General features: G+C 44.5%; 37 non-coding genes across 37 annotated transcripts; all 37 read left to right on the plus strand.

The window, feature by feature from the left end:
* The first annotated feature begins 816 nt into the window (after positions 1-816).
* LOC130394842 (5S ribosomal RNA) lies at positions 817-937 on the plus strand. The gene has a single exon (XR_008897961.1). It is a non-coding gene; the product is annotated as a 5S ribosomal RNA (ribosomal RNA).
* A 523-nt stretch (positions 938-1,460) lies between these two features.
* Positions 1,461-1,580, plus strand: LOC130399725 (5S ribosomal RNA). Its single transcript, XR_008902226.1, has one exon. It is a non-coding gene; the product is annotated as a 5S ribosomal RNA (ribosomal RNA).
* Positions 1,581-2,106: 526 nt separating this feature from the next.
* On the plus strand, positions 2,107-2,226 carry LOC130394098 (5S ribosomal RNA). The gene has a single exon (XR_008897289.1). It is a non-coding gene; the product is annotated as a 5S ribosomal RNA (ribosomal RNA).
* Positions 2,227-2,754: 528 nt separating this feature from the next.
* On the plus strand, positions 2,755-2,872 carry LOC130401295 (5S ribosomal RNA). Its single transcript, XR_008903757.1, has one exon. It is a non-coding gene; the product is annotated as a 5S ribosomal RNA (ribosomal RNA).
* Positions 2,873-3,401: 529 nt separating this feature from the next.
* Positions 3,402-3,520, plus strand: LOC130398466 (5S ribosomal RNA). The gene has a single exon (XR_008901035.1). It is a non-coding gene; the product is annotated as a 5S ribosomal RNA (ribosomal RNA).
* A 529-nt stretch (positions 3,521-4,049) lies between these two features.
* Positions 4,050-4,167, plus strand: LOC130394013 (5S ribosomal RNA). The gene has a single exon (XR_008897213.1). It is a non-coding gene; the product is annotated as a 5S ribosomal RNA (ribosomal RNA).
* A 530-nt stretch (positions 4,168-4,697) lies between these two features.
* On the plus strand, positions 4,698-4,816 carry LOC130398467 (5S ribosomal RNA). Its single transcript, XR_008901036.1, has one exon. It is a non-coding gene; the product is annotated as a 5S ribosomal RNA (ribosomal RNA).
* Positions 4,817-5,345: 529 nt separating this feature from the next.
* LOC130398468 (5S ribosomal RNA) lies at positions 5,346-5,464 on the plus strand. The gene has a single exon (XR_008901037.1). It is a non-coding gene; the product is annotated as a 5S ribosomal RNA (ribosomal RNA).
* A 530-nt stretch (positions 5,465-5,994) lies between these two features.
* Positions 5,995-6,113, plus strand: LOC130398469 (5S ribosomal RNA). The gene has a single exon (XR_008901038.1). It is a non-coding gene; the product is annotated as a 5S ribosomal RNA (ribosomal RNA).
* Positions 6,114-6,642: 529 nt separating this feature from the next.
* LOC130398470 (5S ribosomal RNA) lies at positions 6,643-6,761 on the plus strand. Its single transcript, XR_008901039.1, has one exon. It is a non-coding gene; the product is annotated as a 5S ribosomal RNA (ribosomal RNA).
* A 529-nt stretch (positions 6,762-7,290) lies between these two features.
* On the plus strand, positions 7,291-7,409 carry LOC130398471 (5S ribosomal RNA). Its single transcript, XR_008901040.1, has one exon. It is a non-coding gene; the product is annotated as a 5S ribosomal RNA (ribosomal RNA).
* Positions 7,410-7,938: 529 nt separating this feature from the next.
* LOC130398472 (5S ribosomal RNA) lies at positions 7,939-8,057 on the plus strand. The gene has a single exon (XR_008901041.1). It is a non-coding gene; the product is annotated as a 5S ribosomal RNA (ribosomal RNA).
* A 529-nt stretch (positions 8,058-8,586) lies between these two features.
* Positions 8,587-8,705, plus strand: LOC130398473 (5S ribosomal RNA). The gene has a single exon (XR_008901042.1). It is a non-coding gene; the product is annotated as a 5S ribosomal RNA (ribosomal RNA).
* A 528-nt stretch (positions 8,706-9,233) lies between these two features.
* LOC130398475 (5S ribosomal RNA) lies at positions 9,234-9,352 on the plus strand. The gene has a single exon (XR_008901044.1). It is a non-coding gene; the product is annotated as a 5S ribosomal RNA (ribosomal RNA).
* A 529-nt stretch (positions 9,353-9,881) lies between these two features.
* Positions 9,882-10,000, plus strand: LOC130398476 (5S ribosomal RNA). The gene has a single exon (XR_008901045.1). It is a non-coding gene; the product is annotated as a 5S ribosomal RNA (ribosomal RNA).
* Positions 10,001-10,528: 528 nt separating this feature from the next.
* On the plus strand, positions 10,529-10,647 carry LOC130398477 (5S ribosomal RNA). The gene has a single exon (XR_008901046.1). It is a non-coding gene; the product is annotated as a 5S ribosomal RNA (ribosomal RNA).
* Positions 10,648-11,176: 529 nt separating this feature from the next.
* On the plus strand, positions 11,177-11,295 carry LOC130398478 (5S ribosomal RNA). The gene has a single exon (XR_008901047.1). It is a non-coding gene; the product is annotated as a 5S ribosomal RNA (ribosomal RNA).
* A 528-nt stretch (positions 11,296-11,823) lies between these two features.
* LOC130398479 (5S ribosomal RNA) lies at positions 11,824-11,942 on the plus strand. Its single transcript, XR_008901048.1, has one exon. It is a non-coding gene; the product is annotated as a 5S ribosomal RNA (ribosomal RNA).
* Positions 11,943-12,471: 529 nt separating this feature from the next.
* LOC130398480 (5S ribosomal RNA) lies at positions 12,472-12,590 on the plus strand. The gene has a single exon (XR_008901049.1). It is a non-coding gene; the product is annotated as a 5S ribosomal RNA (ribosomal RNA).
* A 529-nt stretch (positions 12,591-13,119) lies between these two features.
* LOC130398482 (5S ribosomal RNA) lies at positions 13,120-13,238 on the plus strand. Its single transcript, XR_008901050.1, has one exon. It is a non-coding gene; the product is annotated as a 5S ribosomal RNA (ribosomal RNA).
* A 528-nt stretch (positions 13,239-13,766) lies between these two features.
* On the plus strand, positions 13,767-13,885 carry LOC130398483 (5S ribosomal RNA). Its single transcript, XR_008901051.1, has one exon. It is a non-coding gene; the product is annotated as a 5S ribosomal RNA (ribosomal RNA).
* A 528-nt stretch (positions 13,886-14,413) lies between these two features.
* Positions 14,414-14,532, plus strand: LOC130398484 (5S ribosomal RNA). The gene has a single exon (XR_008901052.1). It is a non-coding gene; the product is annotated as a 5S ribosomal RNA (ribosomal RNA).
* A 530-nt stretch (positions 14,533-15,062) lies between these two features.
* On the plus strand, positions 15,063-15,181 carry LOC130401162 (5S ribosomal RNA). The gene has a single exon (XR_008903620.1). It is a non-coding gene; the product is annotated as a 5S ribosomal RNA (ribosomal RNA).
* Positions 15,182-15,710: 529 nt separating this feature from the next.
* Positions 15,711-15,829, plus strand: LOC130398485 (5S ribosomal RNA). The gene has a single exon (XR_008901053.1). It is a non-coding gene; the product is annotated as a 5S ribosomal RNA (ribosomal RNA).
* Positions 15,830-16,358: 529 nt separating this feature from the next.
* Positions 16,359-16,477, plus strand: LOC130398487 (5S ribosomal RNA). Its single transcript, XR_008901055.1, has one exon. It is a non-coding gene; the product is annotated as a 5S ribosomal RNA (ribosomal RNA).
* Positions 16,478-17,006: 529 nt separating this feature from the next.
* On the plus strand, positions 17,007-17,125 carry LOC130398488 (5S ribosomal RNA). Its single transcript, XR_008901056.1, has one exon. It is a non-coding gene; the product is annotated as a 5S ribosomal RNA (ribosomal RNA).
* Positions 17,126-17,654: 529 nt separating this feature from the next.
* On the plus strand, positions 17,655-17,773 carry LOC130398489 (5S ribosomal RNA). Its single transcript, XR_008901057.1, has one exon. It is a non-coding gene; the product is annotated as a 5S ribosomal RNA (ribosomal RNA).
* Positions 17,774-18,303: 530 nt separating this feature from the next.
* Positions 18,304-18,422, plus strand: LOC130400749 (5S ribosomal RNA). Its single transcript, XR_008903223.1, has one exon. It is a non-coding gene; the product is annotated as a 5S ribosomal RNA (ribosomal RNA).
* A 529-nt stretch (positions 18,423-18,951) lies between these two features.
* On the plus strand, positions 18,952-19,070 carry LOC130394986 (5S ribosomal RNA). Its single transcript, XR_008898092.1, has one exon. It is a non-coding gene; the product is annotated as a 5S ribosomal RNA (ribosomal RNA).
* Positions 19,071-19,599: 529 nt separating this feature from the next.
* On the plus strand, positions 19,600-19,719 carry LOC130395627 (5S ribosomal RNA). Its single transcript, XR_008898665.1, has one exon. It is a non-coding gene; the product is annotated as a 5S ribosomal RNA (ribosomal RNA).
* Positions 19,720-20,249: 530 nt separating this feature from the next.
* On the plus strand, positions 20,250-20,369 carry LOC130394609 (5S ribosomal RNA). The gene has a single exon (XR_008897750.1). It is a non-coding gene; the product is annotated as a 5S ribosomal RNA (ribosomal RNA).
* A 529-nt stretch (positions 20,370-20,898) lies between these two features.
* On the plus strand, positions 20,899-21,017 carry LOC130398490 (5S ribosomal RNA). The gene has a single exon (XR_008901058.1). It is a non-coding gene; the product is annotated as a 5S ribosomal RNA (ribosomal RNA).
* Positions 21,018-21,546: 529 nt separating this feature from the next.
* On the plus strand, positions 21,547-21,665 carry LOC130394419 (5S ribosomal RNA). The gene has a single exon (XR_008897580.1). It is a non-coding gene; the product is annotated as a 5S ribosomal RNA (ribosomal RNA).
* Positions 21,666-22,194: 529 nt separating this feature from the next.
* LOC130395661 (5S ribosomal RNA) lies at positions 22,195-22,313 on the plus strand. The gene has a single exon (XR_008898691.1). It is a non-coding gene; the product is annotated as a 5S ribosomal RNA (ribosomal RNA).
* A 529-nt stretch (positions 22,314-22,842) lies between these two features.
* Positions 22,843-22,961, plus strand: LOC130400832 (5S ribosomal RNA). The gene has a single exon (XR_008903305.1). It is a non-coding gene; the product is annotated as a 5S ribosomal RNA (ribosomal RNA).
* Positions 22,962-23,490: 529 nt separating this feature from the next.
* On the plus strand, positions 23,491-23,609 carry LOC130394420 (5S ribosomal RNA). Its single transcript, XR_008897581.1, has one exon. It is a non-coding gene; the product is annotated as a 5S ribosomal RNA (ribosomal RNA).
* A 529-nt stretch (positions 23,610-24,138) lies between these two features.
* Positions 24,139-24,257, plus strand: LOC130395714 (5S ribosomal RNA). The gene has a single exon (XR_008898738.1). It is a non-coding gene; the product is annotated as a 5S ribosomal RNA (ribosomal RNA).
* Positions 24,258-24,327: the final 70 nt, after the last annotated feature.

Consider the following 24,327-nt stretch of genomic DNA (forward strand, 5'->3'; position numbering starts at 1 on the left):
GTCACAATGATCGTTTACATGGATAGGAGTCCTACTGAATCATTACTGCCGTTTATATCTAACTAATGATTTTTTTTTGTAAAAGTTTAATGTCAAGCCTCAGCAGCTTTCTCACTCCCTTATGTGCTACTGTAGTAAACCTGGTTTTGCGCCCTGCACTAATTGCCTCTAGCGGCCATAACCACCCTGAACACGCCTCGATCCTCGTATGATCTCGGAAGCTGAAGCAGGGTCGGGCCTGGTAGTACTTGGATGGGAGACCGCCTGGGATACCAGGTGCTGTAAGCTTTTTCTTTTTTCAACCTGAGCTCATTGGCCTCCGTGGCCTACCGTGGCGTACCGTGACCTGATGTTTACTGCCAACCGCTTTGGAGGATTTAAGCAACATACAAAAACTGACAACGTCTCTCAAAACTATTTTGTGAACATGAGGACAGTATAGTGATACTGCCAGCAGGGAGCACCAGAGAGCTGAACCGACAGTTGTACATTTCTTAAACTTTCACCAACACAAACACGCACGCTCACTTCAGATCATGGGAGGACGTCAAAAAATCACCACCCATTCTCTGACACTTTAACCGTTAACCTTGGTTCAAACATTAAAAATCACACGCATCACGCAGTGTATTTCAGATAATTAATGAATTCAGATGTCACAATGATCGTTACATGGATAAGGAGTCCTACTGAATCAATTACTGCCGTTTATATCTAACTAATGATTGTTTTTGTAAAAGTGTAATGTCGAGCCTCAGCAGCCTTCTCACTCCTTATGTGCTACTGTATAAAACCTGGTTTGCGCCTGCACTAATTCCTTACGGCCATACCACCCTGAACACGCCGCCGATCTCGTCTGATCTCGGAAGCTAAGCAGGGTCGGGCCTGGTTAGTACTTGGATGGGAGACCGCCTGGGAATACCAGGTGCTGTAAGCTTTTTCTTTTTCAACTCGAGCTCATTGCCTCCGTGGCCTACCGTGGCGTACCGTGACCTGATGTTTACTGCCAACCGCTTTGGAGGATTTAAGCAACATACAAAACTGACAACGTCTCTCAAAACTATTTTTGTGAAACATGAGGACGTATAGTGATACTGCCAGCAGGGAGCACCAGAGAGCTGAACCGAAGTTGTACATTTCTTAAACTTTCACCAACACAAACACGCACGCTCACTTCAGATCATGGGAGGACGTCAAAAATCACCACCCATTCTCTGACACTTTAACCGTTAACCTTGGTTCAACATTTAACATCACACGCACACGCAGTGTATTTCAGATAATTAATGAATTCAGATGTCACATGATCGTTACATGGATAAGGAGTCCTACTGAATCAATTTACTGCCGTTTATATCTAACTAATGATTGTTTTTGTAAAAGTGTAACGTCGAGCCTCAGCAGCTTTCTCACTCCTTATGTGCTACTGTATAAAACCTGGTTTTGCGCCTGAACTAATTGCTTACGGCCATACCACCCTGAACACGCCCGATCTCGTTCTGATCTCGGAAGCTAAGCAGGGTCGGGCCTGGTTAGTACTTGGATGGGAGACCGCCTGGGAATACCAGGTGCTGTAAGCTTTTCTTTTTCAACTCGAGCTCATTGCCTCCGTGGCCTACCGTGGCGTACCGTGACCTGATGTTTACTGCCAACCGCTTTGGAGGATTTAAGCAACATACAAAACTGACAACGTCTCTCAAAACTATTTTTGTGAAACATGAGGACAGTATAGTGATACTGCCAGCAGGGAGCACCAGAGAGCTGAACCGACAGTTGTACATTTCTTAAACTTTCACCAACACAACACGCACGCTCACTTCAGATCATGGAGGACGTCAAAAAATCACCACCCATTCTCTGACACTTTAACCGTTAACCTTGGTTCAAACATTTAACATCACACGCATCACGCAGTGTATTTCAGATAATTAATGAATTCAGATGTCACAATGATCGTTTACATGGATAAGGAGTCCTACTGAATCAATTACTGCCGTTTATATCTAACTAATGATTGTTTTTGTAAAAGTGTAACGTCAAGCCTCAGCAGCTTTCTCACTCCTTATGTGCTACTGTATAAAACCTGGTTTTGCGCCTGCACTAATTGCTTACGGCCATACCACCCTGAACACGCCCGATCTCGTCTGATCTCGGAAGCTAAGCAGGGTCGGGCCTGGTTAGTACTTGGATGGGAGGACCGCCTGGGAATACCAGGTGCTGTAAGCTTTTTCTTTTTCAACTCGAGCTCATTGCCTCCGTGGCCTACCGTGGCGTACCGTGACCTGATGTTTACTGCCAACCGCTTTGGAGGATTTAAGCAACATACAAAAACTGACAACGTCTCTCAAAACTATTTTTGTGAAACATGAGGACAGTATAGTGATACTGCCAGCAGGGAGCACCAGAGAGCTGAACCGACAGTTGTACATTTCTTAAACTTTCACCAACACAAACACGCACGCTCACTTCAGATCATGGGAGGACGTCAAAAAATCACCACCCATTCTCTGACACTTTAACCGTTAACCTTGGTTCAAACATTTAACATCACACGCACACGCAGTGTATTTCAGATAATTAATGAATTCAGATGTCACAATGATCGTTTACATGGATAAGGAGTCCTACTGAATCAATTACTGCCGTTTATATCTAACTAATGATTGTTTTTGTAAAAGTGTAACGTCGAGCCTCAGCAGCTTTCTCACTCCTTATGTGCTACTGTATAAACCTGGTTTTGCGCCTGCACTAATTGCTTACGGCCATACCACCCTGAACACGCCCGATCTCGTCTGATCTCGGAAGCTAAGCAGGGTCGGGCCTGGTTAGTACTTGGATGGAGACCGCCTGGGAATACCAGGTGCTGTAAGCTTTTTCTTTTTCAACTCGAGCTCATTGACTCCGTGGCCTACCGTGGCGTACCGTGACCTGATGTTTACTGCCAACCGCTTTGGAGGATTTAAGCAACATACAAAAACTGACAACGTCTCTCAAAACTATTTTTGTGAAACATGAGGACAGTATAGTGATACTGCCAGCAGGGAGCACCAGAGAGCTGAACCGACAGTTGTACATTTCTTAAACTTTCACCAACACAAACACGCACGCTCACTTCAGATCATGGGAGGACGTCAAAAAATCACCACCCATTCTCTGACACTTTAACCGTTAACCTTGGTTCAAACATTTAACATCACACGCACACGCAGTGTATTTCAGATAATTAATGAATTCAGATGTCACAATGATCGTTTACATGGATAAGGAGTCCTACTGAATCAATTACTGCCGTTTATATCTAACTAATGATTGTTTTTGTAAAAGTGTAACGTAGAGCCTCAGCAGCTTTCTCACTCCTTATGTGCTACTGTATAAAACCTGGTTTTGCGCCTGCACTAATTGCTTACGGCCATACCACCCTGAACACGCCCGATCTCGTCTGATCTCGGAAGCTAAGCAGGGTCGGGCCTGGTTAGTACTTGGATGGGAGACCGCCTGGGAATACCAGGTGCTGTAAGCTTTTTCTTTTTCAACTCGAGCTCATTGCCTCCGTGGCCTACCGTGGCGTACCGTGACCTGATGTTTACTGCCAACCGCTTTGGAGGATTTAAGCAACATACAAAAACTGACAACGTCTCTCAAAACTATTTTTGTGAAACATGAGGACAGTATAGTGATACTGCCAGCAGGGAGCACCAGAGAGCTGAACCGACAGTTGTACATTTCTTAAACTTTCACCAACACAAACACGCACGCTCACTTCAGATCATGGGAGGACGTCAAAAAATCACCACCCATTCTCTGACACTTTAACCGTTAACCTTGGTTCAAACATTTAACATCACACGCACACGCAGTGTATTTCAGATAATTAATGAATTCAGATGTCACAATGATCGTTTACATGGATAAGGAGTCCTACTGAATCAATTACTGCCGTTTATATCTAACTAATGATTGTTTTTGTAAAAGTGTAACGTCGAGCCTCAGCAGCTTTCTCACTCCTTATGTGCTACTGTATAAAACCTGGTTTTGCGCCTGCACTAATTGCTTACGGCCATACCACCCTGAACACGCCGATCTCGTCTGATCTCGGAAGCTAAGCAGGGTCGGGCCTGGTTAGTACTTGGATGGGAGACCGCCTGGGAATACCAGGTGCTGTAAGCTTTTTCTTTTTCAACTCGAGCTCATTGCCTCCGTGGCCTACCGTGGCGTACCGTGACCTGATGTTTACTGCCAACCGCTTTGGAGGATTTAAGCAACATACAAAAACTGACAACGTCTCTCAAAACTATTTTTGTGAAACATGAGGACAGTATAGTGATACTGCCAGCAGGGAGCACCAGAGAGCTGAACCGACAGTTGTACATTTCTTAAACTTTCACCAACACAAACACGCACGCTCACTTCAGATCATGGGAGGACGTCAAAAAATCACCACCCATTCTCTGACACTTTAACCGTTAACCTTGGTTCAAACATTTAACATCACACGCACACGCAGTGTATTTCAGATAATTAATGAATTCAGATGTCACAATGATCGTTTACATGGATAAGGAGTCCTACTGAATCAATTACTGCCGTTTATATCTAACTAATGATTGTTTTTGTAAAAGTGTAACGTCGAAGCCTCAGCAGCTTTCTCACTCCTTATGTGCTACTGTATAAAACCTGGTTTTGCGCCTGCACTAATTGCTTACGGCCATACCACCCTGAACACGCCCGATCTCGTCTGATCTCGGAAGCTAAGCAGGGTCGGGCCTGGTTAGTACTTGGATGGGAGACCGCCTGGGAATACCAGGTGCTGTAAGCTTTTTCTTTTTCAACTCGAGCTCATTGCCTCCGTGGCCTACCGTGGCGTACCGTGACCTGATGTTTACTGCCAACCGCTTTGGAGGATTTAAGCAACATACAAAAACTGACAACGTCTCTCAAAACTATTTTTGTGAAACATGAGGACAGTATAGTGATACTGCCAGCAGGGAGCACCAGAGAGCTGAACCGACAGTTGTACATTTCTTAAACTTTCACCAACACAAACACGCACGCTCACTTCAGATCATGGGAGGACGTCAAAAAATCACCACCCATTCTCTGACACTTTAACCGTTAACCTTGGTTCAAACATTTAACATCACACGCACACGCAGTGTATTTCAGATAATTAATGAATTCAGATGTCACAATGATCGTTTACATGGATAAGGAGTCCTACTGAATCAATTACTGCCGTTTATATCTAACTAATGATTGTTTTTGTAAAAGTGTAACGTCGAGCCTCAGCAGCTTTCTCACTCCTTATGTGCTACTGTATAAAACCTGGTTTTGCGCCTGCACTAATTGCTTACGGCCATACCACCCTGAACACGCCCGATCTCGTCTGATCTCGGAAGCTAAGCAGGGTCGGGCCTGGTTAGTACTTGGATGGGAGACCGCCTGGGAATACCAGGTGCTGTAAGCTTTTTCTTTTTCAACTCGAGCTCATTGCCTCCGTGGCCTACCGTGGCGTACCGTGACCTGATGTTTACTGCCAACCGCTTTGGAGGATTTAAGCAACATACAAAAACTGACAACGTCTCTCAAAACTATTTTTGTGAAACATGAGGACAGTATAGTGATACTGCCAGCAGGGAGCACCAGAGAGCTGAACCGACAGTTGTACATTTCTTAAACTTTCACCAACACAAACACGCACGCTCACTTCAGATCATGGGAGGACGTCAAAAAATCACCACCCATTCTCTGACACTTTAACCGTTAACCTTGGTTCAAACATTTAACATCACACGCACACGCAGTGTATTTCAGATAATTAATGAATTCAGATGTCACAATGATCGTTTACATGGATAAGGAGTCCTACTGAATCAATTACTGCCGTTTATATCTAACTAATGATTGTTTTTGTAAAAGTGTAACGTCGAAGCCTCAGCAGCTTTCTCACTCCTTATGTGCTACTGTATAAAACCTGGTTTTGCGCCTGCACTAATTGCTTACGGCCATACCACCCTGAACACGCCCGATCTCGTCTGATCTCGGAAGCTAAGCAGGGTCGGGCCTGGTTAGTACTTGGATGGGAGACCGCCTGGGAATACCAGGTGCTGTAAGCTTTTTCTTTTTCAACTCGAGCTCATTGCCTCCGTGGCCTACCGTGGCGTACCGTGACCTGATGTTTACTGCCAACCGCTTTGGAGGATTTAAGCAACATACAAAAACTGACAACGTCTCTCAAAACTATTTTTGTGAAACATGAGGACAGTATAGTGATACTGCCAGCAGGGAGCACCAGAGAGCTGAACCGACAGTTGTACATTTCTTAAACTTTCACCAACACAAACACGCACGCTCACTTCAGATCATGGGAGGACGTCAAAAAATCACCACCCATTCTCTGACACTTTAACCGTTAACCTTGGTTCAAACATTTAACATCACACGCACACGCAGTGTATTTCAGATAATTAATGAATTCAGATGTCACAATGATCGTTTACATGGATAAGGAGTCCTACTGAATCAATTACTGCCGTTTATATCTAACTAATGATTGTTTTTGTAAGAGTGTAACGTCGAGCCTCAGCAGCTTTCTCACTCCTTATGTGCTACTGTATAAAACCTGGTTTTGCGCCTGCACTAATTGCTTACGGCCATACCACCCTGAACACGCCCGATCTCGTCTGATCTCGGAAGCTAAGCAGGGTCGGGCCTGGTTAGTACTTGGATGGGAGACCGCCTGGGAATACCAGGTGCTGTAAGCTTTTTCTTTTTCAACTCGAGCTCATTGCCTCCGTGGCCTACCGTGGCGTACCGTGACCTGATGTTTACTGCCAACCGCTTTGGAGGATTTAAGCAACATACAAAAACTGACAACGTCTCTCAAAACTATTTTTGTGAAACATGAGGACAGTATAGTGATACTGCCAGCAGGGAGCACCAGAGAGCTGAACCGACAGTTGTACATTTCTTAAACTTTCACCAACACAAACACGCACGCTCACTTCAGATCATGGGAGGACGTCAAAAAATCACCACCCATTCTCTGACACTTTAACCGTTAACCTTGGTTCAAACATTTAACATCACACGCACACGCAGTGTATTTCAGATAATTAATGAATTCAGATGTCACAATGATCGTTTACATGGATAAGGAGTCCTACTGAATCAATTACTGCCGTTTATATCTAACTAATGATTGTTTTTGTAAAAGTGTAACGTCGAGCCTCAGCAGCTTTCTCACTCCTTATGTGCTACTGTATAAAACCTGGTTTTGCGCCTGCACTAATTGCTTACGGCCATACCACCCTGAACACGCCCGATCTCGTCTGATCTCGGAAGCTAAGCAGGGTCGGGCCTGGTTAGTACTTGGATGGGAGACCGCCTGGGAATACCAGGTGCTGTAAGCTTTTTCTTTTTCAACTCGAGCTCATTGACTCCGTGGCCTACCGTGGCGTACCGTGACCTGATGTTTACTGCCAACCGCTTTGGAGGATTTAAGCAACATACAAAAACTGACAACGTCTCTCAAAACTATTTTTGTGAAACATGAGGACAGTATAGTGATACTGCCAGCAGGGAGCACCAGAGAGCTGAACCGACAGTTGTACATTTCTTAAACTTTCACCAACACAAACACGCACGCTCACTTCAGATCATGGGAGGACGTCAAAAAATCACCACCCATTCTCTGACACTTTAACCGTTAACCTTGGTTCAAACATTTAACATCACACGCACACGCAGTGTATTTCAGATAATTAATGAATTCAGATGTCACAATGATCGTTTACATGGATAAGGAGTCCTACTGAATCAATTACTGCCGTTTATATCTAACTAATGATTGTTTTTGTAAAAGTGTAACGTCGAGCCTCAGCAGCTTTCTCACTCCTTATGTGCTACTGTATAAAACCTGGTTTTGCGCCTGCACTAATTGCTTACGGCCATACCACCCTGAACACGCCCGATCTCGTCTGATCTCGGAAGCTAAGCAGGGTCGGGCCTGGTTAGTACTTGGATGGGAGACCGCCTGGGAATACCAGGTGCTGTAAGCTTTTTCTTTTTCAACTCGAGCTCATTGCCTCCGTGGCCTACCGTGGCGTACCGTGACCTGATGTTTACTGCCAACCGCTTTGGAGGATTTAAGCAACATACAAAAACTGACAACGTCTCTCAAAACTATTTTTGTGAAACATGAGGACAGTATAGTGATACTGCCAGCAGGGAGCACCAGAGAGCTGAACCGACAGTTGTACATTTCTTAAACTTTCACCAACACAAACACGCACGCTCACTTCAGATCATGGGAGGACGTCAAAAAATCACCACCCATTCTCTGACACTTTAACCGTTAACCTTGGTTCAAACATTTAACATCACACGCACACGCAGTGTATTTCAGATAATTAATGAATTCAGATGTCACAATGATCGTTTACATGGATAAGGAGTCCTACTGAATCAATTACTGCCGTTTATATCTAACTAATGATTGTTTTTGTAAAAGTGTAACGTCGAGCCTCAGCAGCTTTCTCACTCCTTATGTGCTACTGTATAAAACCTGGTTTTGCGCCTGCACTAATTGCTTACGGCCATACCACCCTGAACACGCCCGATCTCGTCTGATCTCGGAAGCTAAGCAGGGTCGGGCCTGGTTAGTACTTGGATGGGAGACCGCCTGGGAATACCAGGTGCTGTAAGCTTTTTCTTTTTCAACTCGAGCTCATTGACTCCGTGGCCTACCGTGGCGTACCGTGACCTGATGTTTACTGCCAACCGCTTTGGAGGATTTAAGCAACATACAAAAACTGACAACGTCTCTCAAAACTATTTTTGTGAAACATGAGGACAGTATAGTGATACTGCCAGCAGGGAGCACCAGAGAGCTGAACCGACAGTTGTACATTTCTTAAACTTTCACCAACACAAACACGCACGCTCACTTCAGATCATGGGAGGACGTCAAAAAATCACCACCCATTCTCTGACACTTTAACCGTTAACCTTGGTTCAAACATTTAACATCACACGCACACGCAGTGTATTTCAGATAATTAATGAATTCAGATGTCACAATGATCGTTTACATGGATAAGGAGTCCTACTGAATCAATTACTGCCGTTTATATCTAACTAATGATTGTTTTTGTAAAGTGTAACGTCGAGCCTCAGCAGCTTTCTCACTCCTTATGTGCTACTGTATAAAACCTGGTTTTGCGCCTGCACTAATTGCTTACGGCCATACCACCCTGAACACGCCCGATCTCGTCTGATCTCGGAAGCTAAGCAGGGTCGGGCCTGGTTAGTACTTGGATGGGAGACCGCCTGGGAATACCAGGTGCTGTAAGCTTTTTCTTTTTCAACTCGAGCTCATTGCCTCCGTGGCCTACCGTGGCGTACCGTGACCTGATGTTTACTGCCAACCGCTTTGGAGGATTTAAGCAACATACAAAAACTGACAACGTCTCTCAAAACTATTTTTGTGAAACATGAGGACAGTATAGTGATACTGCCAGCAGGGAGCACCAGAGAGCTGAACCGACAGTTGTACATTTCTTAAACTTTCACCAACACAAACACGCACGCTCACTTCAGATCATGGGAGGACGTCAAAAAATCACCACCCATTCTCTGACACTTTAACCGTTAACCTTGGTTCAAACATTTAACATCACACGCACACGCAGTGTATTTCAGATAATTAATGAATTCAGATGTCACAATGATCGTTTACATGGATAAGGAGTCCTACTGAATCAATTACTGCCGTTTATATCTAACTAATGATTGTTTTTGTAAAAGTGTAACGTCGAGCCTCAGCAGCTTTCTCACTCCTTATGTGCTACTGTATAAAACCTGGTTTTGCGCCTGCACTAATTGCTTACGGCCATACCACCCTGAACACGCCCGATCTCGTCTGATCTCGGAAGCTAAGCAGGGTCGGGCCTGGTTAGTACTTGGATGGGAGACCGCCTGGGAATACCAGGTGCTGTAAGCTTTTTCTTTTTCAACTCGAGCTCATTGACTCCGTGGCCTACCGTGGCGTACCGTGACCTGATGTTTACTGCCAACCGCTTTGGAGGATTTAAGCAACATACAAAAACTGACAACGTCTCTCAAAACTATTTTTGTGAAACATGAGGACAGTATAGTGATACTGCCAGCAGGGAGCACCAGAGAGCTGAACCGACAGTTGTACATTTCTTAAACTTTCACCAACACAAACACGCACGCTCACTTCAGATCATGGGAGGACGTCAAAAAATCACCACCCATTCTCTGACACTTTAACCGTTAACCTTGGTTCAAACATTTAACATCACACGCACACGCAGTGTATTTCAGATAATTAATGAATTCAGATGTCACAATGATCGTTTACATGGATAAGGAGTCCTACTGAATCAATTACTGCCGTTTATATCTAACTAATGATTGTTTTTGTAAAGTGTAACGTCGAGCCTCAGCAGCTTTCTCACTCCTTATGTGCTACTGTATAAAACCTGGTTTTGCGCCTGCACTAATTGCTTACGGCCATACCACCCTGAACACGCCCGATCTCGTCTGATCTCGGAAGCTAAGCAGGGTCGGGCCTGGTTAGTACTTGGATGGGAGACCGCCTGGGAATACCAGGTGCTGTAAGCTTTTTCTTTTTCAACTCGAGCTCATTGCCTCCGTGGCCTACCGTGGCGTACCGTGACCTGATGTTTACTGCCAACCGCTTTGGAGGATTTAAGCAACATACAAAAACTGACAACGTCTCTCAAAACTATTTTTGTGAAACATGAGGACAGTATAGTGATACTGCCAGCAGGGAGCACCAGAGAGCTGAACCGACAGTTGTACATTTCTTAAACTTTCACCAACACAAACACGCACGCTCACTTCAGATCATGGGAGGACGTCAAAAAATCACCACCCATTCTCTGACACTTTAACCGTTAACCTTGGTTCAAACATTTAACATCACACGCACACGCAGTGTATTTCAGATAATTAATGAATTCAGATGTCACAATGATCGTTTACATGGATAAGGAGTCCTACTGAATCAATTACTGCCGTTTATATCTAACTAATGATTGTTTTTGTAAGAGTGTAACGTCGAGCCTCAGCAGCTTTCTCACTCCTTATGTGCTACTGTATAAAACCTGGTTTTGCGCCTGCACTAATTGCTTACGGCCATACCACCCTGAACACGCCCGATCTCGTCTGATCTCGGAAGCTAAGCAGGGTCGGGCCTGGTTAGTACTTGGATGGGAGACCGCCTGGGAATACCAGGTGCTGTAAGCTTTTTCTTTTTCAACTCGAGCTCATTGACTCCGTGGCCTACCGTGGCGTACCGTGACCTGATGTTTACTGCCAACCGCTTTGGAGGATTTAAGCAACATACAAAAACTGACAACGTCTCTCAAAACTATTTTTGTGAAACATGAGGACAGTATAGTGATACTGCCAGCAGGGAGCACCAGAGAGCTGAACCGACAGTTGTACATTTCTTAAACTTTCACCAACACAAACACGCACGCTCACTTCAGATCATGGGAGGACGTCAAAAATCACCACCCATTCTCTGACACTTTAACCGTTAACCTTGGTTCAAACATTTAACATCACACGCACACGCAGTGTATTTCAGATAATTAATGAATTCAGATGTCACAATGATCGTTTACATGGATAAGGAGTCCTACTGAATCAATTACTGCCGTTTATATCTAACTAATGATTGTTTTTGTAAAAGTGTAACGTCGAGCCTCAGCAGCTTTCTCACTCCTTATGTGCTACTGTATAAAACCTGGTTTTGCGCCTGCACTAATTGCTTACGGCCATACCACCCTGAACACGCCCGATCTCGTCTGATCTCGGAAGCTAAGCAGGGTCGGGCCTGGTTAGTACTTGGATGGGAGACCGCCTGGGAATACCAGGTGCTGTAAGCTTTTTCTTTTTCAACTCGAGCTCATTGCCTCCGTGGCCTACCGTGGCGTACCGTGACCTGATGTTTACTGCCAACCGCTTTGGAGGATTTAAGCAACATACAAAAACTGACAACGTCTCTCAAAACTATTTTTGTGAAACATGAGGACAGTATAGTGATACTGCCAGCAGGGAGCACCAGAGAGCTGAACCGACAGTTGTACATTTCTTAAACTTTCACCAACACAAACACGCACGCTCACTTCAGATCATGGGAGGACGTCAAAAAATCACCACCCATTCTCTGACACTTTAACCGTTAACCTTGGTTCAAACATTTAACATCACACGCACACGCAGTGTATTTCAGATAATTAATGAATTCAGATGTCACAATGATCGTTTACATGGATAAGGAGTCCTACTGAATCAATTACTGCCGTTTATATCTAACTAATGATTGTTTTTGTAAAAGTGTAACGTCGAGCCTCAGCAGCTTTCTCACTCCTTATGTGCTACTGTATAAAACCTGGTTTTGCGCCTGCACTAATTGCTTACGGCCATACCACCCTGAACACGCCCGATCTCGTCTGATCTCGGAAGCTAAGCAGGGTCGGGCCTGGTTAGTACTTGGATGGGAGACCGCCTGGGAATACCAGGTGCTGTAAGCTTTTTCTTTTTCAACTCGAGCTCATTGCCTCCGTGGCCTACCGTGGCGTACCGTGACCTGATGTTTACTGCCAACCGCTTTGGAGGATTTAAGCAACATACAAAAACTGACAACGTCTCTCAAAACTATTTTTGTGAAACATGAGGACAGTATAGTGATACTGCCAGCAGGGAGCACCAGAGAGCTGAACCGACAGTTGTACATTTCTTAAACTTTCACCAACACAAACACGCACGCTCACTTCAGATCATGGGAGGACGTCAAAAAATCACCACCCATTCTCTGACACTTTAACCGTTAACCTTGGTTCAAACATTTAACATCACACGCACACGCAGTGTATTTCAGATAATTAATGAATTCAGATGTCACAATGATCGTTTACATGGATAAGGAGTCCTACTGAATCAATTACTGCCGTTTATATCTAACTAATGATTGTTTTTGTAAAAGTGTAACGTCGAGCCTCAGCAGCTTTCTCACTCCTTATGTGCTACTGTATAAAACCTGGTTTTGCGCCTGCACTAATTGCTTACGGCCATACCACCCTGAACACGCCCGATCTCGTCTGATCTCGGAAGCTAAGCAGGGTCGGGCCTGGTTAGTACTTGGATGGGAGACCGCCTGGGAATACCAGGTGCTGTAAGCTTTTCTTTTTCAACTCGAGCTCATTGACTCCGTGGCCTACCGTGGCGTACCGTGACCTGATGTTTACTGCCAACCGCTTTGGAGGATTTAAGCAACATACAAAAACTGACAACGTCTCTCAAAACTATTTTTGTGAAACATGAGGACAGTATAGTGATACTGCCAGCAGGGAGCACCAGAGAGCTGAACCGACAGTTGTACATTTCTTAAACTTTCACCAACACAAACACGCACGCTCACTTCAGATCATGGGAGGACGTCAAAAAATCACCACCCATTCTCTGACACTTTAACCGTTAACCTTGGTTCAAACATTTAACATCACACGCACACGCAGTGTATTTCAGATAATTAATGAATTCAGATGTCACAATGATCGTTTACATGGATAAGGAGTCCTACTGAATCAATTACTGCCGTTTATATCTAACTAATGATTGTTTTTGTAAAAGTGTAACGTCGAGCCTCAGCAGCTTTCTCACTCCTTATGTGCTACTGTATAAAACCTGGTTTTGCGCCTGCACTAATTGCTTACGGCCATACCACCCTGAACACGCCCGATCTCGTCTGATCTCGGAAGCTAAGCAGGGTCGGGCCTGGTTAGTACTTGGATGGGAGACCGCCTGGGAATACCAGGTGCTGTAAGCTTTTTCTTTTTCAACTCGAGCTCATTGCCTCCGTGGCCTACCGTGGCGTACCGTGACCTGATGTTTACTGCCAACCGCTTTGGAGGATTTAAGCAACATACAAAAACTGACAACGTCTCTCAAAACTATTTTTGTGAAACATGAGGACAGTATAGTGATACTGCCAGCAGGGAGCACCAGAGAGCTGAACCGACAGTTGTACATTTCTTAAACTTTCACCAACACAAACACGCACGCTCACTTCAGATCATGGGAGGACGTCAAAAAATCACCACCCATTCTCTGACACTTTAACCGTTAACCTTGGTTCAAACATTTAACATCACACGCACACGCAGTGTATTTCAGATAATTAATGAATTCAGATGTCACAATGATCGTTTACATGGATAAGGAGTCCTACTGAATCAATTACTGCCGTTTATATCTAACTAATGATTGTTTTTGTAAAGTGTAACGTCGAGCCTCAGCAGCTTTCTCACTCCTTATGTGCTACTGTATAAAACCTGGTTTTGCGCCTGCACTAATTGCTTACGGCCATACCACCCTGAACACGCCCGATCTCGTCTGATCTCGGAAGCTAAGCAGGGTCGGGCCTGGTTAGTACTTGGATGGGAGACCGCCTGGGAATACCAGGTGCTGTAAGCTTTTTCTTTTTCAACTCGAGCTCATTGACTCCGTGGCCTACCGTGGCGTACCGTGACCTGATGTTTACTGCCAACCGCTTTGGAGGATTTAAGCAACATACAAAAACTGACAACGTCTCTCAAAACTATTTTTGTGAAACATGAGGACAGTATAGTGATACTGCCAGCAGGGAGCACCAGAGAGCTGAACCGACAGTTGTACATTTCTTAAACTTTCACCAACACAAACACGCACGCTCACTTCAGATCATGGGAGGACGTCAAAAAATCACCACCCATTCTCTGACACTTTAACCGTTAACCTTGGTTCAAACATTTAACATCACACGCATCACGCAGTGTATTTCAGATAATTAATGAATTCAGATGTCACAATGATCGTTTACATGGATAAGGAGTCCTACTGAATCAATTACTGCCGTTTATATCTAACTAATGATTGTTTTTGTAAAAGTGTAACGTCGAGCCTCAGCAGCTTTCTCACTCCTTATGTGCTACTGTATAAAACCTGGTTTTGCGCCTGCACTAATTGCTTACGGCCATACCACCCTGAACACGCCCTATCTCGTCTGATCTCGGAAGCTAAGCAGGGTCGGGCCTGGTTAGTACTTGGATGGGAGACCGCCTGGGAATACCAGGTGCTGTAAGCTTTTTCTTTTTCAACTCGAGCTCATTGCCTCCGTGGCCTACCGTGGCGTACCGTGACCTGATGTTTACTGCCAACCGCTTTGGAGGATTTAAGCAACATACAAAAACTGACAACGTCTCTCAAAACTATTTTTGTGAAACATGAGGACAGTATAGTGATACTGCCAGCAGGGAGCACCAGAGAGCTGAACCGACAGTTGTACATTTCTTAAACTTTCACCAACACAAACACGCACGCTCACTTCAGATCATGGGAGGACGTCAAAAAATCACCACCCATTCTCTGACACTTTAACCGTTAACCTTGGTTCAAACATTTAACATCACACGCTCACGCAGTGTATTTCAGATAATTAATGAATTCAGATGTCACAATGATCGTTTACATGGATAAGGAGTCCTACTGAATCAATTACTGCCGTTTATATCTAACTAATGATTGTTTTTGTAAAAGTGTAACGTCGAGCCTCAGCAGCTTTCTCACTCCTTATGTGCTACTGTATAAAACCTGGTTTTGCGCCTGCACTAATTGCTTACGGCCATACCACCCTGAACACGCCCGATCTCGTCTGATCTCGGAAGCTAAGCAGGGTCGGGCCTGGTTAGTACTTGGATGGGAGACCGCCTGGGAATACCAGGTGCTGTAAGCTTTTTCTTTTTCAACTCGAGCTCATTGACTCCGTGGCCTACCGTGGCGTACCGTGACCTGATGTTTACTGCCAACCGCTTTGGAGGATTTAAGCAACATACAAAAACTGACAACGTCTCTCAAAACTATTTTTGTGAAACATGAGGACAGTATAGTGATACTGCCAGCAGGGAGCACCAGAGAGCTGAACCGACAGTTGTACATTTCTTAAACTTTCACCAACACAAACACGCACGCTCACTTCAGATCATGGGAGGACGTCAAAAAATCACCACCCATTCTCTGACACTTTAACCGTTAACCTTGGTTCAAACATTTAACATCACACGCACACGCAGTGTATTTCAGATAATTAATGAATTCAGATGTCACAATGATCGTTTACATGGATAAGGAGTCCTACTGAATCAATTACTGCCGTTTATATCTAACTAATGATTGTTTTTGTAAAAGTGTAACGTCAAGCCTCAGCAGCTTTCTCACTCCTTATGTGCTACTGTATAAAACCTGGTTTTGCGCCTGCACTAATTGCTTACGGCCATACCACCCTGAACACGCCCGATCTCGTCTGATCTCGGAAGCTAAGCAGGGTCGGGCCTGGTTAGTACTTGGATGGGAGACCGCCTGGGAATACCAGGTGCTGTAAGCTTTTTCTTTTTCAACTCGAGCTCATTGCCTCCGTGGCCTACCGTGGCGTACCGTGACCTGATGTTTACTGCCAACCGCTTTGGAGGATTTAAGCAACATACAAAAACTGACAACGTCTCTCAAAACTATTTTTGTGAAACATGAGGACAGTATAGTGATACTGCCAGCAGGGAGCACCAGAGAGCTGAACCGACAGTTGTACATTTCTTAAACTTTCACCAACACAAACACGCACGCTCACTTCAGATCATGGGAGGACGTCAAAAAATCACCACCCATTCTCTGACACTTTAACCGTTAACCTTGGTTCAAACATTTAACATCACACGCACACGCAGTGTATTTCAGATAATTAATGAATTCAGATGTCACAATGATCGTTTACATGGATAAGGAGTCCTACTGAATCAATTACTGCCGTTTATATCTAACTAATGATTGTTTTTGTAAAAGTGTAACGTCGAGCCTCAGCAGCTTTCTCACTCCTTATGTGCTACTGTATAAAACCTGGTTTTGCGCCTGCACTAATTGCTTACGGCCATACCACCCTGAACACGCCCGATCTCGTCTGATCTCGGAAGCTAAGCAGGGTCGGGCCTGGTTAGTACTTGGATGGGAGACCGCCTGGGAATACCAGGTGCTGTAAGCTTTTTCTTTTTCAACTCGAGCTCATTGCCTCCGTGGCCTACCGTGGCGTACCGTGACCTGATGTTTACTGCCAACCGCTTTGGAGGATTTAAGCAACATACAAAAACTGACAACGTCTCTCAAAACTATTTTTGTGAAACATGAGGACAGTATAGTGATACTGCCAGCAGGGAGCACCAGAGAGCTGAACCGACAGTTGTACATTTCTTAAACTTTCACCAACACAAACACGCACGCTCACTTCAGATCATGGGAGGACGTCAAAAAATCACCACCCATTCTCTGACACTTTAACCGTTAACCTTGGTTCAAACATTTAACATCACACGCACACGCAGTGTATTTCAGATAATTAATGAATTCAGATGTCACAATGATCGTTTACATGGATAAGGAGTCCTACTGAATCAATTACTGCCGTTTATATCTAACTAATGATTGTTTTTGTAAAAGTGTAACGTCGAGCCTCAGCAGCCTTCTCACTCCTTATGTGCTACTGTATAAAACCTGGTTTTGCGCCTGCACTAATTGCTTACGGCCATACCACCCTGAACACGCCCGATCTCGTCTGATCTCGGAAGCTAAGCAGGGTCGGGCCTGGTTAGTACTTGGATGGGAGACCGCCTGGGAATACCAGGTGCTGTAAGCTTTTTCTTTTTCAACTCGAGCTCATTGCCTCCGTGGCCTACCGTGGCGTACCGTGACCTGATGTTTACTGCCAACCGCTTTGGAGGATTTAAGCAACATACAAAAACTGACAACGTCTCTCAAAACTATTTTTGTGAAACATGAGGACAGTATAGTGATACTGCCAGCAGGGAGCACCAGAGAGCTGAACCGACAGTTGTACATTTCTTAAACTTTCACCAACACAAACACGCACGCTCACTTCAGATCATGGGAGGACGTCAAAAAATCACCACCCATTCTCTGACACTTTAACCGTTAACCTTGGTTCAAACATTTAACATCACACGCACACGCAGTGTATTTCAGATAATTAATGAATTCAGATGTCACAATGATCGTTTACATGGATAAGGAGTCCTACTGAATCAATTACTGCCGTTTATATCTAACTAATGATTGTTTTTGTAAAAGTGTAATGTCGAGCCTCAGCAGCTTTCTCACTCCTTATGTGCTACTGTATAAAACCTGGTTTTGCGCCTGAACTAATTGCCTTACGGCCATACCACCCTGAACACGCCCGATCTCGTCTGACCTCGGAAGCTAAGCAGGGTCGGGCCTGGTTAGTACTTGGATGGGAGACCGCCTGGGAATACCAGGTGCTGTAAGCTTTTTCTTTTTCAACTCGAGCTCATTGCCTCCGTGGCCTACCGTGGCGTACCGTGACCTGATGTTTACTGCCAACCGCTTTGGAGGATTTAAGCAACATACAAAAACTGACAACGTCTCTCAAAACTATTTTTGTGAAACATGAGGACAGTATAGTGATACTGCCAGCAGGGAGCACCAGAGAGCTGAACCGACAGTTGTACATTTCTTAAACTTTCACCAACACAAACACGCACGCTCACTTCAGATCATGGGAGGACGTCAAAAAATCACCACCCATTCTCTGACACTTTAACCGTTAACCTTGGTTCAAACATTTAACATCACACGCTCACGCAGTGTATTTCAGATAATTAATGAATTCAGATGTCACAATGATCGTTTACATGGATAAGGAGTCCTACTGAATCAATTACTGCCGTTTATATCTAACTAATGATTGTTTTTGTAAAAGTGTAACGTCAAGCCTCAGCAGCTTTCTCACTCCTTATGTGCTGCTGTATAAAACCTGGTTTTGCGCCTGAACTAATTGCTTGCGGCGATACCAACCTGAACACGCCTGATCTCGTCTGATCTCGGAAGCTAAGCAGGGTCGGGCCTGGTTAGTACTTGGATGGGAGACCGCCTGGGAATACCAGGTGCTGTAAGCTTTTTCTTTTTCAACTCGAGCTCATTGCCTCCGTGGCCTACCGTGGCGTACCGTGACCTGATGTTTACTGCCAACCGCTTTGGAGGATTTAAGCAACATACAAAAACTGACAACGTCTCTCAAAACTATTTTTGTGAAACATGAGGACAGTATAGTGATACTGCCAGCAGGGAGCACCAGAGAGCTGAACCGACAGTTGTACATTTCTTAAACTTTCACCAACACAAACACGCACGCTCACTTCAGATCATGGGAGGACGTCAAAAAATCACCACCCATTCTCTGACACTTTAACCGTTAACCTTGGTTCAAACATTTAACATCACACGCTCACGCAGTGTATTTCAGATAATTAATGAATTCAGATGTCACAATGATCGTTTACATGGATAAGGAGTCCTACTGAATCAATTACTGCCGTTTATATCTAACTAATGATTGTTTTTGTAAAAGTGTAACGTCAAGCCTCAGCAGCTTTCTCACTCCTTATGTGCTGCTGTATAAAATCTGGTTTTGCGCCTGAACTAATTGCTTGCGGCCGATACCAACCTGAACACGCCTGATCTCGTCTGATCTCGGAAGCTAAGCAGGGTCGGGCCTGGTTAGTACTTGGATGGGAGACCGCCTGGGAATACCAGGTGCTGTAAGCTTTTTCTTTTTCAACTCGAGCTCATTGCCTCCGTGGCCTACCGTGGCGTACCGTGACCTGATGTTTACTGCCAACCGCTTTGGAGGATTTAAGCAACATACAAAAACTGACAACGTCTCTCAAAACTATTTTTGTGAAACATGAGGACAGTATAGTGATACTGCCAGCAGGGAGCACCAGAGAGCTGAACCGACAGTTGTACATTTCTTAAACTTTCACCAACACAAACACGCACGCTCACTTCAGATCATGGGAGGACGTCAAAAAATCACCACCCATTCTCTGACACTTTAACCGTTAACCTTGGTTCAAACATTTAACATCACAAGTACACGCAGTGTATTTCAGATAATTAATGAATTCAGATGTCACAATGATCGTTTACATGGATAAGGAGTCCTACTGAATCAATTACTGCCGTTTATATCTAACTAATGATTGTTTTTGTAAAAGTGTAATGTCGAGCCTCAGCAGCTTTCTCACTCCTTATGTGCTACTGTATAAAACCTGGTTTTGCGCCTGCACTTAATTCCTTACGGCCATACCACCCTGAACACGCCCGATCTCGTCTGATCTCGGAAGCTAAGCAGGGTCGGGCCTGGTTAGTACTTGGATGGGAGACCGCCTGGGAATACCATGGTGCTGTAAGCTTTTTCTTTTTCAACTCGAGCTCATTGCCTCCGTGGCCTACCGTGGCGTACCGTGACCTGATGTTTACTGCCAACCGCTTTGGAGGATTTAAGCAACATACAAAAACTGACAACGTCTCTCAAAACTATTTTTGTGAAACATGAGGACAGTATAGTGATACTGCCAGCAGGGAGCACCAGAGAGCTGAACCGACAGTTGTACATTTCTTAAACTTTCACCAACACAAACACGCACGCTCACTTCAGATCATGGGAGGACGTCAAAAAATCACCACCCATTCTCTGACACTTTAACCGTTAACCTTGGTTCAAACATTTAACATCACACGCACACGCAGTGTATTTCAGATAATTAATGAATTCAGATGTCACAATGATCGTTTACATGGATAAGGAGTCCTACTGAATCAATTACTGCCGTTTATATCTAACTAATGATTGTTTTTGTAAAAGTGTAACTTCGAGCCTCAGCAGCTTTCTCACTCCTTATGTGCTACTGTATAAAACCTGGTTTTGCGCCTGAACTAATTGCTTACGGCCATACCACCCTGAACACGCCCGATCTCGTCTGATCTCGGAAGCTAAGCAGGGTCGGGCCTGGTTAGTACTTGGATGGGAGACCGCCTGGGAATACCAGGTGCTGTAAGCTTTTTCTTTTTCAACTCGAGCTCATTGCCTCCGTGGCCTACCGTGGCGTACCGTGACCTGATGTTTACTGCCAACCGCTTTGGAGGATTTAAGCAACATACAAAAACTGACAACGTCTCTCAAAACTATTTTTGTGAAACATGAGGACAGTATAGTGATACTGCCAGCAGGGAGCACCAGAGAGCTGAACCGACAGTTGTACATTTCTTAAACTTTCACCAACACAAACACGCACGCTCACTTCAGATCATGGGAGGACGTCAAAAAATCACCACCCATTCTCTGACACTTTAACCGTTAACCTTGGTTCAAACATTTAACATCACACGCTCACGCAGTGTATTTCAGATAATTAATGAATTCAGATGTCACAATGATCGTTTACATGGATAAGGAGTCCTACTGAATCAATTACTGCCGTTTATATCTAACTAATGATTGTTTTTGTAAAAGTGTAACGTCGAGCCTCAGCAGCTTTCTCACTCCTTATGTGCTACTGTATAAAACCTGGTTTTGCGCCTGCACTAATTGCTTGCGGCCATACCAACCTGAACACGCCTGATCTCGTCTGATCTCGGAAGCTAAGCAGGGTCGGGCCTGGTTAGTACTTGGATGGGAGACCGCCTGGGAATACCAGGTGCTGTAAGCTTTTTCTTTTTCAACTCGAGCTCATTGCCTCCGTGGCCTACCGTGGCGTACCGTGACCTGATGTTTACTGCCAACCGCTTTGGAGGATTTAAGCAACATACAAAAACTGACAACGTCTCTCAAAACTATTTTTGTGAAACATGAGGACAGTATAGTGATACTGCCAGCAGGGAGCACCAGAGAGCTGAACCGACAGTTGTACATTTCTTAAACTTTCACCAACACAAACACGCACGCTCACTTCAGATCATGGGAGGACGTCAAAAAATCACCACCCATTCTCTGACACTTTAACCGTTAACCTTGGTTCAAACATTTAACATCACACGCTCACGCAGTGTATTTCAGATAATTAATGAATTCAGATGTCACAATGATCGTTTACATGGATAAGGAGTCCTACTGAATCAATTACTGCCGTTTATATCTAACTAATGATTGTTTTTGTAAAAGTGTAACGTCAAGCCTCAGCAGCTTTCTCACTCCTTATGTGCTGCTGTATAAAATCTGGTTTTGCGCCTGAACTAATTGCTTGCGCCGATACCAACCTGAACACGCCTGATCTCGTCTGATCTCGGAAGCTAAGCAGGGTCGGGCCTGGTTAGTACTTGGATGGGAGACCGCCTGGGAATACCAGGTGCTGTAAGCTTTTTCTTTTTCAACTCGAGCTCATTGCCTCCGTGGCCTACCGTGGCGTACCGTGACCTGATGTTTACTGCCAACCGCTTTGGAGGATTTAAGCAACATACAAAAACTGACAACGTCTCTCAAAACTATTTTTGTGAAACATGAGGACAGTATAGTGATACTGCCAGCAGGGAGCACCAGAGAGCTGAACCGACAGTTGTACATTTCTTAAACTTTCACCAACACAAACACGCACGCTCACTTCAGATCATGGGAGGACGTCAAAAAATCACCACCCATTCTCTGACACTTTAACCGTTAACCTTGGTTCAAACATTTAACATCACACGCTCACGCAGTGTATTTCAGATAATTAATGAATTCAGATGTCACAATGATCGTTTACATGGATAAGGAGTCCTACTGAATCAATTACTGCCGTTTATATCTAACTAATGATTGTTTTTGTAAAAGTGTAACGTCAAGCCTCAGCAGCTTTCTCACTCCTTATGTGCTACTGTATAAAACCTGGTTTTGCGCCTGCACTAATTGCTTACGGCCATACCACCCTGAACACGCCCGATCTCGTCTGATCTCGGAAGCTAAGCAGGGTCGGGCCTGGTTAGTACTTGGATGGGAGACCGCCTGGGATTACCAGGTGCTGTAAGCTTTTTCTTTTTCAACTCGAGCTCATTGCCTCCGTGGCCTACCGTGGCGTACCGTGACCTGATGTTTACTGCCAACCGCTTTGGAGGATTTAAGCAACATACAAAAACTGACAACGTCTCTCAAAACTATTTTTGTGAAACATGAGGACAGTATAGTGATACTGCCAGCAGGGAGCACCAGAGAGCTGAACCGACAGTTGTACATTTCTTAAACTTTCACCAACACAAACACGCACGCTCACTTCAGATCATGGGAGGACGTCAAAAAATCACCACCCATTCTCTGACACTTTAACCGTTAACCTTGGTTCAAACATTTAACATCACACGCTCACGCAGTGTATTTCAGATAATTAATGAATTCAGATGTCACAATGATCGTTTACATGGATAAGGAGTCCTACTGAATCAATTACTGCCGTTTATATCTAACTAATGATTGTTTTTGTAAAAGTGTAACGTCAAGCCTCAGCAGCTTTCTCACTCCTTATGTGCTACTGTATAAAATCTGGTTTTGCGCCTCCACTAATTGCTTGCGGCCATACCAACCTGAACACGCCTGATCTCGTCTGATCTCGGAAGCTAAGCAGGGTCGGGCCTGGTTAGTACTTGGATGGGAGACCGCCTGGGAATACCAGGTGCTGTAAGCTTTTTCTTTTTCAACTCGAGCTCATTGCCTCCGTGGCCTACCGTGGTGTACCGTGACCTGATGTTTACTGCCAACCGCTTTGGAGGATTTAAGCAACATACAAAAACTGACAACGTCTCTCAAAACTATTTTTGTGAAACATGAGGACAGTATAGTGATACTGCCAGCAGGGAGCACCAGAGAGCTGAAACGACAGTTGTATATTTCTTAAACTTTCACCAACACAAACACGCACGCTCACTTCAGATCATGGGAGGACGTCAAAAAATCACCACCCATTCTCTGACACTTTAACCGTTAACCTTGGTTCAAACATTTAACGTCACACGCACACGCAGTGTATTTCAGATAATTAATGAATTCAGATGTCACAATGATCGTTTACATGGATAAGGAGTCCTACTGAATCAATTACTGCCGTTTATATCTAACTAATGATTGTTTTTGTAAAAGTGTAACGTCGAGCCTCAGCAGCTTTCTCACTCCTTATGTGCTACTGTATAAAACCTGGTTTTGCGCCTGCACTAATTGCTTACCGCCATACCACCCTGAGCACGCCCGATCTAGTCTGAACACGGAAGCTAAGCAGGGTCGGGCCTGGTTAGTACTTGGATGGGAGACCGCCTGGGAATACCAGGTGCTGTAAGCTTTTTCTTTTTCAACTCGAGCTCATTGCCTCCGTGGCCTACCGTGACCTGATGTTTACTGCCAACCGCTTT

This window comes from Gadus chalcogrammus, chromosome 12 (assembly GCF_026213295.1).
Source record: "Gadus chalcogrammus isolate NIFS_2021 chromosome 12, NIFS_Gcha_1.0, whole genome shotgun sequence".
In the NCBI taxonomy this organism is placed as follows: Eukaryota; Metazoa; Chordata; class Actinopteri; order Gadiformes; family Gadidae; genus Gadus; species Gadus chalcogrammus.